An 18,811-nucleotide genomic window follows, 5' to 3' on the forward strand; every position below is an offset into this window, starting at 1 on the left:
ACTTTCTCAATTTTTTCCCTTATAGAGATGAATCATTTATGAATCCTATTTGTCCCTTTTCCAAAATTGACCTTTCTTATGAGGATATTTAAGTGCAAGAGAACGGTGTTATAAAAACTTTCCTTAATGTCACTTTACCTTCCATGCACTTAAATGACACCTCTTCTATAGATGAAGTATTGGTCAAACTTGGTAATCCCTCTCCTAATTTTTGTCCTACTCATGAGGATACCTTGGAGAAAGCAGATGATATCACTATCACTTTCATTGATTTTGTGCCTTCCAATGATGAATCCTAAGAAAATAAATAGCTCAATCAAAGTAAAGTCAATGGTATTCATATTTCTATTCATTGGAAACCATATTTTTGTTTCCATCAATATCACAATGCCCCTAAACCTCTAAACAAACATGTGCTTATTCTAAAAAAATTTAAGAATGTAACTAGATCTCCCAACTATTTCTTAAACTTGACAAAATAAAACACTCAAGGATAGGACGAATCAAAATATTTTTTAACAAAGCAATTATCATACGTAATCTTACTCATATAACACTCATGACAACAATATGTTAGAAATATGGTTGTTGTTGCACAAAATGATCAAGCTGCTAATGCCCAATACAACCACTAGACTTATAGAATCCATAGGAGGTGGTTAAGCCATGTCACGAACTCAAGAATTGTGTTGCACAACATAAGGAGACAAAAGGGTGCACACCTTGCAAAAATCCCCCCAGTGCAAGCGAGGGGATTTGAACCTGTGACCCAAGATTTGGTACCACTTGTTAGAAGTATGGTTGTCTTGGCACCAAAAGATTGACCTGTTAATGCTCGATACAACCACTAGACTTATAATATCTACAGGAGGTAGTTAATCCACGTCACAAATATGAGTGTTGCACTGCACAACACATGGAGACCAAGGGTGCACACCTTGCAACATAAGAAATATTCAAATGTTATTGCTATTTCTCAACCTTTTCTTGGTCCACTCCCTCATCTTTTACAACATGTTGTTAAGGAGAATGATCTTGTTGAGGAGTTTTGTTTTACTCTAGCTAATATCTCCATTTTGGATTTAATTGAAACTTTACCTAAATGCCATGAGATGCTCCAATAGGCCTTATATAAGGTAGTTTACCCACACTTTATGAGAATTGAATGATGCAACAACCTTTCTTGACCACATGTATACAAAGATAGCTATTGTGTTCAAACAACATGAGCTAGCACCTTTGGAATTTCAAACTCAATAGTATCCCCTTATTATTAGTGCTCTCATTAATGGTATTGATATAATATGTATTATGATTGATAATGGATAGGCCTTCATTTTTGTAGCATAGACTTGCTACATAAAATCAAAGTGGATACCTCCCCCATTTTACTTGATTTTATCTCTATTGATGAATATGATAATGCTGGTAGATATTCATTAGGTACAATTATATTTCCTATTAAAGTAGGTCCTATGTTCCTACCCATTTTTATCTATGTCATTATGAATAATCAATTACAATCTTCTTCTAGGTAGACCATAGCTTCATGCTATGCAAGAAATCCTTTTTACACTTCATAAAAATCTCAAATTCATTTATAAATATATGATGTACACTCTAGAAGGTGATAAAAATATATATAGGATTGTTCAAAATGAATTAGGATCTATATCTTCCCTTAAAACTATGTTTCCTTTTACAAAATAATCTCCTATTGATGATGCTTTCTTAGAGAAAAATTGGGGTCCATTAGACTTTACACCCTCTTATTGTAGAGAATATAAAGTTACCAAATTTAAAATTGAAGCCTTGAAGGAGTCTAGTGTTTCATTTATCTAATCTTATTCTAAATCCAAGGAAAATTCATCTTATAATATATGTCTTGATGATGATTGGGGAACTTTACATTTAAACCCAACTAAGGGTGAAGCCTCTCCTCCTATCATTTCAACACCCACTAAAGATCCTACATTTGATTTGAAAAACAAAATGGAGTTGGTTTTAAAATTCTTTCTAAAAATGGATATAGTGAACATTAATTAGGATATATAGAACACAGTATTAAGGCCCATGATAAATCTACATCACTCTTTTCTAAAGAATATTTATGTTTTTAACCTCCTCCATTTTCTAATACATCCATGTGTCTTCTTGTCCTAACTTTTCATCTAAGAATGAAAGTATTTTGTTTTATCTTCTTATAGCCAACTTGATTACTATCCCTTGGCCAAAATGAAAGAAAAATTATAAATAAAATCAAGAAAATCCTTCTTTTTGTATGTATCATCAAATGCATGGCCATTCCACTAATAAATGTCAAGATTTGGAGTGAAATATTCAATAATTTATCAGTTTTGGTATCATTCAAATGACAAGTTACAACAAGGGGCACCTTTTTTCTTATCCCTTCTAAATAACACTTATTCCTATTATGTCACTCCTCATTATGTCACACTCATAGATTACCTTTTTGGGGGCTCATTGTCTTTCATGATGACCTATAATTTCATGTGAAATCATACTTGGGTAGCAAAATAATGCCTAATTATTCTTGCCTCTATAATGAGGTAAGAATAGTTTTCAAATATTTATACTTCCTTCGGATCCACTTTCCATTTGTTTCTCATTGTATCCTTTATAATGGTTTCCCTTTCTTGCATTAAATTGCTTGTCATTCATGAGAATCATATTCTTTCTTGGAGGTGTTTATCCTTAATTAGGACCCCTTCCTTTCTTGAAAGAACATATATTTTAAATGACCTCTTCCTAGTGTTGAAAGTGTACAATCCTTCATAAATAGTCCCCCCTCATAGAAATTGAGAAGATTGTATTATTGACCCCTGGCCCCTTCTAATGTTCAAGATATTATCTTTGTTTGAAGATATCTATTGGAAGGTAAACTTGGTATAGACATAGATCTAGAGAAGCTATCACATCTTACCGTTATAAGTCTCAAAAGGAAAAAACTTTGGATTATAGAATTTAGTCTAGAGATACTATCTAAGGGGCATATCCTCTATTGTAAATATATATATATATATATATATTAAGATCTATTCAATAGTAATAAGGTGAACACAGGGAAAAGTAAACATAATAAGGAAAAGTAACAATGAAAATTTAAGTAGATATAATAATATGTAATAAATACCAATTAAATAAAATGAATACAAAAACCTTTGAGTTCTAATCTATTATGTGTGTATAATTTTATTATTATAGTTTATAAATATTCTTATGTCCATATATAATTTCTTATTTCCTCAGTAGGACAGAGTCTAGGGTCTAGAAGACTACAATGATAGGAATCCTTATGGTATAGAACTTTGGTCTAGAATCCTCAAATTTCTTGCTAACATTGGTTCCATCTTTGAGACCCTAGTTAGGTTTTGTTTAGGTTTTCCTAGAAAATTTTCTAATTTAAACCTTATACTAGATCCAGAATATAAAAGAAGATCATAAAATATATATGATAAAAAATAATTCTTTCCTCTTGATGTCTACCATGTGAGAGGGATTTTGGCACCAAGGGCATAGGAAATGGAAAGGAGGAAAAAAAATGTAGAGACTTATGAAAAGATGTGACTATTAAGGAACTTAGCAGACAACAACCATGGCACACAATAAATGAGTAACACAATCCCAAATCAAAACCACCCATGGCCAAAGGAGAAATGAGAAATACAAGAGTAATAAAGGAAAAAATTGTCCTAGAGAGGAAACAAAAATAGGCCAACCCAAATGGAGAAGAAAGAAGACAAATACAAATGATGGAGAGATAAGAGATACACTAAAGTAGAATAGATATCATGACAAAGTCAATGCTAGAGAACTCCATTGGGGGTGTTTTTGATCATGTCAATGTGGGTGCTACCAAAAAAAGAGGAGAAGAAAGAAAACATGAGGAGACCTTAGAAAAAAAAATGAGTTTGATATTGAAAGGAAACATAAGGCTATCAAACAATTTTGAAAAGATAGTGATCAGTCAAGAACTTAAGATCTTTCTAATAGAGGAAATGTGTACAATAGAGGATCCTACACTACCTAAACCTTCTAAAAATCCTAAGTAGAACCAAATTTAGTTAACATTACAATAAATAAATAAAAATATTTAAAGAGTTCTTGTTGTGACAAAAGTTTGCACCCTTGCTAAGATATCTACTCAACAACCTTGTGAAACATGGAAACAACCTAGAAGTATAGACCCTTTTGCAAGGAGGTTGAATATTTGGAGAAGGTGTTGGAGATTGTTGGATAATGCTACAAATATGTGCTTAAGATATATCTGAGTGTATTTGAGATATGTGGTGTCATTGATGTCAACATATTTCTTTATCTGGTGTAGTGATGTAGTGGAGTTTAGTACGTTGGTTTTCTCAATATGATGATGATCAAAGTTTTCGGATTAAAGAGTTTATAGAGAGGTATATGTAGCTGATTTAGTGCAAGTATTAGAGGTTTGCATGAATATTTGAGTGAGTTATGAGTATCTATGTTGTGGCTAGTGTTTCTATTGTTCAGTGTTGACAGAGTGTCGGTATTTTGAACTGCATTGCTTCGCTTTGTAATATTTTGATCTGTGGATTTGGAGGAATGTTTGGGACATTGATGTGTCTCCTCAATTTAAGTGGTTCATGATTTGGAGGTCTGCAAGTGATTTTTCAAGTTGATAATAATTGCAGTTAGTTTTCCTAAGATCTAGTATAGTTATAATGATAATTTAGCAATTTAAGTTGGTATGGATGTTGTCGTGGTAATTCATGCTACTTGTGGATGTTTCTAGATCATGTGACTTTTTTCTTGGTGGTCTGTATTTGTCGTTGAGCATGTAAAGGATGATTTTCTTTGGTCTGGTGGTGCTCTTCATTTTCTTGGCCGACTAGATGATTGTAGCATGTTGCAGATGTTCAAGGCATAATTCTTGGAGATATTTCATGTTCGAGGTGATTGATTTGGGTTTCTAGTATGTCCTAACTAACATTTCTTGGTCCACATGATATTGTACTATGTATAGTTATGTTTTTGTAATTAGGTGGTGAGTGTTGAGCTAAATTTGATGATCTTGTTCTAAGGTTGATATCGTATATAAATAAATGCAATAATAATATATTTGAGTGTGATAAGATAAGATATGAGTTTGTATGTGCATTGAATGTATACATATTTCAGAGAAGAGAAGAGTGTGAAGAGGAAAGTTGTTTCTATGCTTAATGGAACTGTAACTAGGCATTGAGGAGATGCTATTTTCCAGTTCATGATTTTCAAATGTGATCCAAATTTGTCTATAAGGTAGTGAGCCTTTCTTGGGAAGTGAGCCGTACTTTTTTTTTTTTGAGTAGTGAGCTCTAGGAAGTGTTCCTGAATGCATGTGCATTCCCCTTATAATACTTCTGACAGAGTACACCTATTTTGTGGGTTTTCCGACTATTATTTTTCTCTTGACCAGGTTTTCCACATCAAAAATATTGGCATTATATGTGCATGTTGTGTTGATGTTTTATTCTTTCATGCTTAATAATCAGATCTGAGAATAAGTTTACGTTGTGTGAGGTTTGGTGACAACTGATTCAGCTCCCCCTCTTAGTTTTCTCCCCTTTTTTTATCAATTGGTATTAGAGAAGGTTCCTCCAGAGAATTTTAACAACTTGAGGTAATTTGGGATGGCAACTCACAAGAAGGATAATCCAAGATTTGATGGTACTAATTACTCTCTTTGGAAGAGTTAGATGGAGTGTCACTTGAGATGAATTCGTGAGCCCTAACTAGGAGATTACTAAAAGAAACCATACTATTCTAACCAATGGTCCTACAACTACATATGAGATCAAGAGTGTAGAACACAATATTAGGGCTAAGGAAGCATTGTTGAGTGTTTTGATTGATTCTAAAATGACAAATGTTATGGAATTGCAGACTGATCATGAGATCTTGAAGAAATTGGAAACCTTATATGAAGGAGATAATTATGTGAATACTGCAAAGTTGTAGATCCTAAAGGGAAAGTATGAGATGTTAAGGATGAGCGAAGATGAGAACAACACCTTTTTCATGCATAAGATGAATGAAATTGTTTGCAATATCGGATGTACCAATGGAAAGTTGAAAGAATCAAAGATTGTTGATCTAAAGTGCTTAGATCCTTGCCTACATCCTATAAGAATAAAGTTGCTTCTATTGAGGAGGTCCAAACTGGGATAGATGTAACCAGAGACATGTTGAAATTGGTAATATTTCATCCTTTGAGTTAAGTGAATTTGAGGATTCTCTTCCTAAGGTAGAATCTACATTCAAAGCTACTATTTCTGGAAACAATAAGCGGAGATATGATCTGGGAGAAAGTTCTTCAAGGAGGATGTCCAGATATGAGAAAGATATGAATGAAATTAAAGAAGAGGAGTGAGAGCTTGAGGATATTGAAGTACTTATTACCCAAAGGAGCCGGTAAGTATTAAGGAAAATTGCTTTTTTAAGTGTTTTTTATGTAACAAGATAGGTCATTTTGCCTCAAGGTGTCTGGAAAGAGTTCCTAAGAAACCTTACAAGCCTAAATATTAGAAGAGATGTTATTATCTTTTGATGAAGGTGTGATATACGATTAATCTGATAAAGGAAATTCAAGTGATAATGAATGGGTTTTTATTGCTATCAAGGGAGATGATCCAATTCCTACTGATTCTGCTAGCTGAATTAATGTGGAAAGAGCCTTGGCTTCACAATTTGAAGAGAGAGATGAATGGGTGATTAACAGAGGATTCTCTCATCATTTCAAATGTGATAAGAGTAAGTTTGTGAGTTTGGAAAAGTATGAAGGTGGAGTAGTAAATTCTGGATATAACAAAGATGGTATAATCTGTGGTAGAGGATCCATTTCTCTTGATGGTAAGCACAATATTGATGATGTCTTGTATGTAGAATTTCTAAAGCATAATCTTTTGAGTGTTGGACAGATGATTGACAAGGTGTATGATCTTCAATTCAAGAATGGCAAATGTAGAATCTTGGGTAGCTCCGGTATTGAGATTACATCAAGTACAAAGACTAAAGGTAATATCTTTCATCTGAATAGTGTTAGTAAAAGATGTTTTATTGCTCAAGTTGATGAAAGCTGGTTATTGTATAGAAGGATGTGTCATGTAAATTTTTATAACACGGTCAAGATAAGTTCTATTGAGCCAGTGAGAGATCTTCCTAAGTTGATGAAACCTGCCAACTCTATATGTAAGGAATGTCAATTAGGGAAACAAACCATAGTTACTTTCAAAAGTGATACATTTTTAAAGTGGATTATTGGATCTTTTGCATACTTATCTGTGTGGTCCCTCTGGAATCATAAGTTTGCAAGGTGATAGATATTTCATGTTTTTGATCGATGATTATTCTAGGATAACATAGGTTACTTTCTTAAGGGAGAAGTATAAAGATTTAGGGAAATTAAAGATTTTCAAGGTTATGGTTGAGACAAAGACAGGTTTGAATCTGAAGTGTTTGAGATATGACAGAGGTGGTGAATTCAGTTTGGATGAGTTCAATACATATATTTGAAGAGCATTGGATAAGAAGATAGTTATCTACTCTGAGAAGCCCTCAGCAAAATGGAGTGGTAGAAAGGTAGAACAAAACCATTCAAGAAGCTGCAAGGACAATGATGATTGAAGGAAATGTTTCACATGTCTATTAGAGAGAAGCTGTGAATATTGTTGTTTACACTCTTAACTAGGTGCATACCAAAGGTGATACCGGTATGACTCCTTATGTATTATAGTTTGGTCATGCTCCTACTATTAAATATTTTAGAATTTTTTGAAGTAAATTATATTTCAACAAGGATGAAGATTTAGGGAATTTTGATGCTAGATGTGATGAAGGAATATTTCTTGGTTATTCTACTAAAAGAAATGCCTATCAGTGTTATAATAAGAGAGTGAGGAAGATATTTGAGAGTGTGAATGTCAGGGTTGATGAAAGCAATGAAAGATAAGATAGATCTCGTGGATATGATTCAAATGATTAGAATGACAATGCAAGCAATGTGAAGCAATCTCAAACCTAGAATCAAGTTTAGACAGTTTTGGTGAATCTAGTGCCTCAAGAAGAAGGAACTAGTGTAAGTGATTAAGAAAGAACTCAAGAGTCTAAAATTCAATAAAATCCTAGGACTCCCAAGTATGTAGGATTGAATCATTCAGAAAATTAGATCATAGCTGATAGGAATAAAGGTGTTCAAACTAGAAGAAGAATTGTAGAAGATCAAGTTGAGTATTGTTTGATTTCAAATATTGAACCTAAGGATGCAAATGAAGCAAGTAAACCTGAACATTGGATAAAATAAATGGAAGAAGGTGTTGACATTGAGTTGTCATTGATGTCAACCGGTATTGTAGACTACGAGTAGAGGCATATCAACCTGGTATGAAGAAGATTGATCTAGCATAAGGAAGATCAACATGAAATCTTGTCAACTGGTTTGGTGGTAGACAAGTCAGTATTGAGACTATAAGTAATATCACAGGTAAGAGGTGATATGAAGTTGTGTGTTGGCATGACAATTTGTAACCAGGATAAAGGTTGGTTGTTTACTAGTGACAAAGAGACCACAAACCACTAGAGGTGAAGTTGTGCTACCAATGTAATGTACACTACCGGTTAGCAGCAGGGGAAGGTTTCACCAGTAAGGGCTTGTACCGGTATGGGTTTGATGAATGATTAAGTTGAAATTGACCTTGTGTCAGTGAGCTCAATGTATGTCAATGTGATGCCACATGGAGCTGAGGTGGCGAGCATGCAGAGGTCGGTGAAGGTTCCATCGACATGGTTGTTGGAGCAGTTAGTCGATATTAAATGAAACAACCACAAATCATGGGTCAATAATAGCTTTATGCAGATCAAGGAAGAATTAATGACAAAGAAATATCAGCGAGTTGTTGGTGCCTGGATCAAAGCAAAGAAATCAGATTACAAGAGGACCTCGAGAAGGAAATAGCTGGGTCATAAATGAGTCGATAGATTTCAAGTTCAAAAATCATGGTCGAGTTTTCTATTTTTGGCAAACATACTCTAGATAGATGGAAAATGCATGATGGATTATTCCTCCAATGCAGGTGTGCAATTCAAGGTGGATCAGATCAGATTGGATGTAGATTTGGTTGGTAGAAGGAAACTCTAGCCACCCTTTGTTTGAATTAGTTTTTGGTGAGAAAGCTTTAGTTTAAATAGGGTGACCTAAGATAGATAGAAATGATGTTGAAGAGTGAAGGAGAGTGTGAAATTTCTATTTCAAAGCTGAAGATAAACACTTGAAGTGTTTGTGAGTGAAGATTGTACTGGTAAGGAGAAGCAGGGTAAATCGGTGTAAGGAACAAACCGACTGTGTGAGCATAGAATGCAGAGGTGACAAACTAAAAGATGTAGTACCTAATAAAGAGTGAACAAGTATGATTTGAATTCAAAAAAATAGAGGAAGAGAAGATTAAGGAGAGTTAAAACCAGCAGGAAGGCTAAGTTGCAGTGTATGTTGAGTTGATACAAACCGGTAAGATAGAAACTGGCAATGCAAAGCTTTGAAAGGTTGCAAAACTTCATTTGCAGCAAGGATCTCATTTGTATATCTAAATATTTCATATTGTTTATACTGAGTAGGTGCTTAGTGTAGGGGTTGTAGCTCCTTTAGGTTGTAGCCTATAAATTGTGTAGGGGTTGTTGCTCCTTTTACTTGAATCTCATAAATTAGGGGTTGGTGATCCTTGGGTTGGTGCCCTAAAATTTGTAATCAGATATTTTCATTGTGAGGCTGGATTGGGGTAGAAGATCTCCACCATCTATTCTCACCAAGGGTTATCTGTGAGGCCCTACCCCGACCCATCCTATCTCTTCAATTATTTTCATATTGGAACTATTATGGATGCTAGTTTTGACACACTATGGATATAGAACTTTATATGGTCCCACAATTTTGGTAGCATTGATATATATATTGATACTTCATTTGTATGCCTTGTGTTTACAGAATATTATATGATTCTAGATTAGGGTAACTTTGTGATGATGTATGTTATTATCTGAATTTCAGGATTTGTTATAATGCTAGAAATATGTTTGCATATCTTGTAGATGGATCAAATTTTGAGGATTATGATGAATTGCTTTGATTTGTGACAAATCGTATTTTATAATGACAAGTCTTTGCAAAATGAATGTATTATATTCTAATTATGTGTTTTATATTATATGAGGCTATTGGGAAGTACTAATGTTTAAATTGAGATGTGTAGGAAATTATCCATGTGACCATGGAAATATTATGGAGAATCAAGCCTAGGCCTATGTGCGTTCGTAAAACCAGGGGTTGTCTATTTGGAGAGGCAACACCCCATATGTATTGTATTTTATTCGTAAATGTAAAATGTTGCATGAGTGTAAATTGTATTTATTGAATTGTTTAAATCATTTAAGGGACAATTGCCATGTGTGTATTATGATGTGGAATTATTTTGTAGTGTCACTTGACACCTATGTAGTATGTTGTGTTGGCAATTTGTCATGTCACCTTTTTGGAGAATTTTATCTTTTGTTAATTGTTATATCTCCTAATTATCCTTGAAGGAACCAAGAAATCTAGGTTAGTGAGCCACAAGGAGGGTCAACTCAGAGTTGACCCGTAGGTTAACTTTAGGTGGACTTTCAGAGGGTCAAATCAACTCCTAGAGTCAATTTTAGAGCATTTCTATTAGGCCTCATGGGGTACCTATTGGTGAAGGCCAAAATTGGCCATGTGTCCTTCCCTTAGGACTTGTTTAACCACCCAAAAAAGTGGTTTTCCCAAGATGGACGAATTCCATCTATAAGAGTGCCATCCTTGGTAGGATAACCTTCTTGAAGGGAGTAATCCCTCTTCCCCATTCCATTTCCCTTCTCTAGCTACCTAGGTTAGGGAGTGTGTAAGACCTAGGGAAGACCAATCCAATGGGGGATCCCTCACTCTATCCAAGAGGTTGGAAGGAGTGAGAGAGGCCTTCTTAGGCTAGGAATGGAAGCTTAGTGAGCTAATCACCCACTCTCCATCTTTGGAGATTTTTGGAGAAATTTTGGAGGAAAACCAGTTTTAGGAATAGTAGATTTGGGGCTAAGGAATTGCAGAAAAAGATTTGAGGATTGGGTAGCTCTTCATCAAGCTTTCCCCTAGATTTTCCTTGGCAGGTCAAGGTTGGTGTTACTTTTCCCTCTTATGTAAATGTAAAAATGTTCTAGAATGCTTGAATGGAAATTGTTTTATTTCTTTATTTGTGGTGTACTTGTAAAAAACTATGTGATTTCTTTCTTATTTCTATTTTATGTATTGCTGTGTTTGGGGAGTGTTCAAGACCATCCTTTCCTTGGGATGAAAGATTGGTCTTGGGGGTGGAAGGAGCTTGACAGCCCTTAGGGTGAGAGGCTCTCATTTTGAGAGTGATCTCAAGGGTCTATCCATGAGACCCTTGCTGCTTTTCATTTGTGTTATTTCACTTGGGGGTCATAAGGGGGTGCAAATATGGCATGGTTTCCTTTTTGGGGGTCATAAGGGTGTAGGGATTAAGGATGATTTTTGGTTATGCTTTCATGGATGCCATGAGTTGGCTGTAAGTTCTATCTAGCAGATTTCTCCCCTAGGGTACTTGGTCCACTTCCACCCTAGTAAGACATCACATTTTGTGATGGAGTTTCAGCTTGGGAAGGGATGTGTCTATTGTGTTAATTTTTCCCCTTTGCTTGTTGTGTTGCTTGGTTGTAACCCCGTCTAGGTCTTGATTCTCCAAGCTCGGGGGTGGCTTCTGGTAAGCCTTGGCTGGGAGGTGAGCACCTCATGGTCACAGCCCTAAAAAAAATTATGTATGCAGGTTGCTTGGAAAGGAGACTAGGAGTTGCAGATTTGTTTGGTTGCAGATTTTTATTCAGATTTAGACTTTCTATTTAGATACAGAAAAGCAAAAAATGTAATTTTATGAATTGTTGCAAAAAGAAAAAAAAATGTAAATAAAGGGCTTTAAGTTGTTTTCTTTCATTTTCTATATAAAGAAATGTACTACTGTACTTGAGTCCTCATTATTGGAATGAGGGAATCAGTTGAGTTATCCCCTCCCATTGTAATAGATGAGTTTGTATTTGAAATTACTATGTGAAGAGTGCATTTTATAATTTTCTGAAATCTACAATGCTGTTGTAAATAAATTTAATTCTGTTTCATAATGAGTTCTGTATTCTATTTATTTCTGCAATTTTAAGTAAAGAAATATGTATTAAAAAAAAAGAGAAGATGGGAGAAATGAAATGTGTGAATAAGTAAATTTCTGTAGTATTTGAATACTGTTATTTTGTTACTTTTATCTCTTTTTAGGCATAGCTGAAAACTAGTATTTAAACAAAGCAGACTGTTGTAGAAAACATGTTGCATAACTATTTTTTTTTAAAAAAGATATCTTCTAAATGCTGCACATTGAAATAATACACACCTAGGAAATGAAATATTCAGTCAAAGCATAAGCTGTCATTATTTTAACCCTTCCTGCAAAGTTTTTAAATATAAAAAGAAAAGTAAGACTTATACATATTGCTGTTAAAAGACTAAGGTTTGCATGCTTATGTGATAAAATTATTCGAAATAAGCTTCTTAACCCTAACCCTATAATAATATATATATATATATATAAATATATATATATATATATATATAAATATATATATATATATATAAATATATATATATATATATATAAATATATATATATATATAAATATATATATATATATATATATATATATATATTTATATACTTTTTTATTAAAAAAAAAAATATTATATAAAAAAAAAACTAAGAAAAAAATAAAGGAGAGGAAATCGGGGTACCGACCGAGCCACTGTGTGTAAACACAATGGATGGCTCTCGGGCCGCGCCACTGTGTTTACCCATAGTGGATGGCACGGGAAATGCCGCCACTGTATGTAAGCACAGTGGACGGCTCTCGGGCCGCGCCACTGTGTTTACCCACAGTGGACGGCACAGGAGGTGCTGCCACTGTGTGTAAGCACAGTGGATGGTCCGTGGCCGCCACTGTGCGTATACACAGTGGATGGCTCCGTCATCACTGTGTATAAACATAGTGGCATCCAGGAGACCCCCGCACCACCTCCTCCACTCTTGCCCTCTTCGAAACCCTTCGCCATGTCCATGGCCGCTGTGCCCTAATCCAACCCCATACCTGCATCCACACACACACTCTAAACAAAAAAAAAAGTGGTATAATAAACCCTAACCCATTTCGGGTTAGGGTATAAATCATTAAGAAAATAAAATAAAAGTGGGAAATAAATAGAAATGCAACCCTAACCCAATTTCGGGTTAGGGTTAGCATTTTATGAATAAGGAATTTCTTTTTAAAAAAAAAAGAATTTTGAAATTTGATTTTAAGTTTTAACATTTTAATTAATATTTAGGGTTATTTAAATAATTAAATTATTATATGCTTATATTCTTTAGAGAATTAAAATTTTAATATAGTTAGTTCAAAGGGGTTTAAAAATGAAGAGTTAATATAGTTGGAACACTATACACTAAATCAAATTAATTTATTTAATTAATCAATAGATTTTCCTCAATTTAATTGTGGACGTTAGGTTATATTGTGCATGGGGAAAATTTAAAAGGAGAAATTGTAAATTAATTTTATGAACCATAAGCCCTTGAGACCAGTTTTGGCCAGATTAAAATTAAATCGTCAAAATTAAGGGTTTAGGGAAATTAGAATTGGCTTTAGCGTAATATCGGATTTAGTGGGCAAATGGCATTATAGGAATTCGAACCCTTATCGGTTGGATTTGAATTAATAAATTTGCGTGTGCAACAATTAATTAATAACATTATCATTATATGGTCGGGAATGATTCAATACATTTAGATAACCAATTAACCCTCGTTTTTAATTAGCGACAACTTAATTAAGGTAATTGAGCTAGCTAACTAATCCGTGACACTAATTAATCTCCACCAAATAAGGTCGCTCGTTCGAGTTGGTTAATTAACCCAACCTTAGTAAACAATTTTATTTTCATCCTAGATAAGACAAAACTCTAAAAAAGTTATTATAATGTAAGATATGTTGCGAGTTCATGTTGTCAAAAAAAATTTTGTTGTTCCATTTTTGTGCCCAAAAATTTGGGCATGACATTATCCCACATTGGGTTTTCCTCGTACATCTAGTGTTGTGTGTTGCATCTCCATGTGTGTAGTGTATTAATCCTTCAAATATTTCTCCTACACACCTTGTTTGCATTGTTTTGGTAACCAGTCTGGATTTTGTTTATTTCATATTGAACCAGTATAGCTCTGATTAAGTGAATATTGTTTAAATCACTAATTCACCCCCTCACAGTAATCCATTGTGTCCAATAATTGGCATCAAAACGTAAGTACCCTATTTTGTCAAAGTGCTCTCTAGCTTGGGTAGATCATGTTAACTGTTCACAATGGAAAGAAATACATCATCCTCCTCAAAAGCCCCTATATTTGATGGTGTCAACTATGCCTTTTGGAGTAGAATAATGGAAACCTATTTGTCCTCTCTAGGTTGTGATGTATGGATGTCAGTTGTGAATGGGTATACTGTCCCTAATAATCCTCCTATTGATCCAGATGCTAAGAAGGAATATGAGAACAATGTTAAGGCAAAGAATGCTATTCTTAGTGGGTTATCTAATAATGAGTTTGTTAAGGTCATGCACTGCTCATCTACCAAGGAAAATTGGAATAAGTTGCAAAAAATATTTGAAGGTGATGCTAAAGTCAACGAAGCCAAGCTACACACATTGAAAGCATAGCTTGAGGGTTTGAAGATGAGAATGAAGAGAAGATTGCTGACTATCTCCAAAGGATTGATGAAACAAAAAACACCATTAGAGGACTTGGAGAAGAAATAAAAGATGAGGTGGTAGTGAAGAAAGTACTTAGATCCCTTACACCTAAGTATGATACAAAGGTTTCTGCAATAGAAGAAGCAAAATATCTGAAAGTATTTACAATGGATGAATTGAATGGTTCACTAATTGCTTATGAAATGAGGACTGCCAATACTGAGGCTGTGAAGAAAGAAGTTGCATTCAAAACATCAAGAAAAGGAAAAGAAGAGTTTGCCCATGATGGAACCAATGAAGACTCTGATGATAACATGGCAAAAAATTTTAGATGACGCAAGACGGGTTCAGGCAAATACAAAGACAATCTGCCCCTGAAATGTTTCAACTATGGAAAGATTGGACATTTTGCTGCCAAATGTCCCTATGGTGATAATAAGGAAGATGATCAATCAAGTGGTAGCAGATCATATGGTAAAGACATGGAGAAGAATGTCTACCTCTATGGTAGAAGAGGCAATCAGAAGAAAAACAATCTTTACACACATGAAAATGATACCATTGATGAGGAGAGTGTCTCAGATGACTGTTGAAGTGAAGATAATGTCAGTGCAACCCTTTTCAAGGCCCAAGAGGTTCTAGTACCTAAAGAAGGAGAAGAGGAAGAGAAAGAAGGAGAAGTATATCTTGAAGCAGAGCTCATCAGTGCCTTGGAAGAGCTGAAGAAAACAAGAAGAGGTCTGAAGAAGGTGAAAAAGGTTGCAGCTGAAGAATAAGAGATTTTGGAGAAATCTCTTGAGGAGTCCAGGAAAACAATTGTTGATCTAAAACTTCAATTGGAAGAAGAAAAGAGGATCTGTGAAATTACTAGCATTGATTTGAGTAAAAAGGATGAGCATCAGAAACAAGAAGAAGAAATTGTCAAGCTCTGGAAGGAATTAGAGAAAAGTAAGGAAGAAATGAAAGTGAGAAGAAAATATGAAGGAAACATCAAAGCTTTAGACAAGATGTTGAGCAAACAAAAGAATAATAAAGATACCAGTGGCTTAGGATTTGAAGAGGGTCAAAGTTCTAATAACAAAGACACATCCAGTAAGGAGATACTATTTACTTATTCAAATGAAGGTGAAGAGAAGAAGACATTCACAGTAAGAAAAGATACTGGTAAGAGGACATATACAGATGCTATCAAGAATCATCACACAAACCGATATACACAATCAATAAACTAGAGATCATACTCAATGCACCGACATGGAGATCCAAGTAGAATTGCAAGACCCGATCATGAAGGATTCACCAGAGTTAGTAGCATGAAAGGAAGACCCCCAGTGAGGAAGGCATTTATAGGAACAAGACAATCTAACTGGTATGTTCCAAAATTTCATGGTTATTGTCACGGGTGTAATAAGTTAAGTCATAGAATGGCAAACTATAGGAAAATGAATGTAAATCTTAGTTTTGAGAGTAGAAATGCATTTGATGCATTACAAGGTACAAATGTCACTTGTTATAATTGCAATGAGTTTGGTCATAAGAGTTATGAGTGTAGGAGAAGTGTGTAGATGTCTTACAAGAATTCTTTGGATACATCTTTCAATGCTAATGTAAAATGTTACAATTGTCGAAATTTTGGTCACATAGCAAGGCACTGTAAGCTAAGAACTTGTGAGAAAAACAAAACAGTACTGGATCAAAAGATAGATATTAAACTAGAACACAAAATGACAAAAGAGGAGAAGAAAGAAGAGAAATAGGTTTGGATAGAGAAGGAGAAGATTAAGACTATGTCAAGCTTGATTATGTAGACTGCTCTACATGCTGAAAGGAAAAAATTATGGGTAGTTGATAGTGGCTGCTCAAATCACATGATCGGAGACAAGAAAAAGTTTACCAAGCTTGATGATTGGAATGGTGGTTCTGTCCATTTTGGTGACAACTCCTCCATAAAGATTAAAGGGCGTGGTACATTGAATATTGATGGCAAGCTTAAGGCTCGTGATGTGTACTTCGTGGAAGGATTGAAGCATAATCTACTGAGTGTAAGTTAGATGTGTGACAAAGGGTACAAGTTCACATTTGACTCTACCGGTTGTCAGATAAGATTGCAGAGTACCAGTCAGGTTGTGGCAGAAGGAAAGAGAATAGATGGTAATGTCCAAAATCTGAGGGAATGATATGAGTCCCAATGTATGATGAGATAGGTTGATGAAAGCTGGTTGTGGCACCAAAGATTAGGTCATGTGAACTTTGACAATTTGGTGAAGATAAGAAAGAACCTGTATGTAAGAAACATTCTACAAATAACTAAACCAACAAGTACCTTTTGTGATGAATGCATCAAAGGCCAACAAATTAGAGTGAGTTGCAGAACAAAAGAGTATAATACCTCAAGACCTTTGGAGTTAGTACATACAAATTTGTGTGGACCATCAATGACAAGGGATCTGACCGATGAGATACACTATATGCTATTCATTGATGACTACTCAAGGATGACTTGGGTGACACTTTTGCATGAAAAATCACAGGCATTTGAAAGATTCAATATTTTTAGAAGGGTGGTTGAAAATGACAGTGGACACTAGTTAAAGTGCTTGAGATCAGACCAGAGTGGAGAATATTCTTCAAATGAGTTTAATGACTACTATGAGAAACATGGAATCCAAAGATAGTATTCAGCAGCAAGAACACCACTCTAGAATGGTGTGGAAGAAAGGAAGAATAGGACAGTAAAAGAAATGGCTAGAACAATGTTGAATGAGGCTAGCTTACTGGATACATACTGGAAGGAAGCAATTCATACTATTGTCTATACATTAAACTGGTTACAACTAAGAGTGAATAGTAGAATGACTCCCTATGAGTTATAGTACAATCGGAAACCATCACTCAAGCATTTTAGAGTATTTGGAAGTAAGCACTTCATCAAGAGAGATGCAGATGGATTAGGAAGTTTTGATTCTAGAAATGATGAAGGAATCTTGTTGGGCTACTCAACCAAGAGAAAATCTTACAAATGCTACAACAAGTATTTGAAAAAAATGGTTGATAGTATAAATGTGAGAATAGGTGAAAACCTACATAAGAAAGAATCTACATCGGTACCCTATATTGATGTTTCAGATGATGAGCATGAAGATCAATCTAAAAATGAACTAGTAGAGGAAGCACCAAACAAGAACTCCAACGGGTATGTGCAGAAGAACCATCCGGAAGAACAGATCATAGGAGATAAAAATGAAGGTGTGCAAACCAGAAGAAGACTAGCCCAGAATGATGAGCAGGTAATTTCCCACATCATGGCAGAACTTGAACCCAAAAATTTTGATGAAGCTAGCAAAAGTGATAAATGGGTAGATGTCATGGATGAAGAGTTGACACAAATTGAGAAGAATTAAATATGGGAACTTGTTCCTAGATTGGCAGACAAGAATGTCATAGGTACTAAGTGGGTCTACTGGAATAAGATGAATGAAGAAGGCAAGATAATCCGGCATAAAGCAAGGTTAGTTTGTAAAGGATATGATCAAGTTGAAGAAAGCTTTGTATGGTTTGAAGCAGGCTCCCATAGCATGGTGTTCTTGGTTGGATAAATACTTGAAGGAGCAAGGATTTCATAAAGGGAATGTAGATAGTAACTTGTATGTCAAGGTAAATGGAGATCACAAGATTATAATGGTTGTCTATGTGGATGATATTATCTTTGGTGGAGACAAGGACATCATGCGCAAAGAATTCACAAATCAGATGAAGATAGAATTTGAGATGTCCATGCTGGGTGAGTTGTCCTATTTTATTAGTTTGCATATCTCATAGTAGGAGAAAGGAATTTTAGTCTCCCAAACCAAATATGTGAAAGACATGATGAAGAAATTTCAAATGGAGGACAACAAACCGATAAGACTCCTATGGTTACCAGTTGTAAGT

This window comes from Cryptomeria japonica, chromosome 8, assembly GCF_030272615.1.
Source record: "Cryptomeria japonica chromosome 8, Sugi_1.0, whole genome shotgun sequence".
Lineage (NCBI taxonomy): Eukaryota > Viridiplantae > Streptophyta > Pinopsida > Cupressales > Cupressaceae > Cryptomeria > Cryptomeria japonica.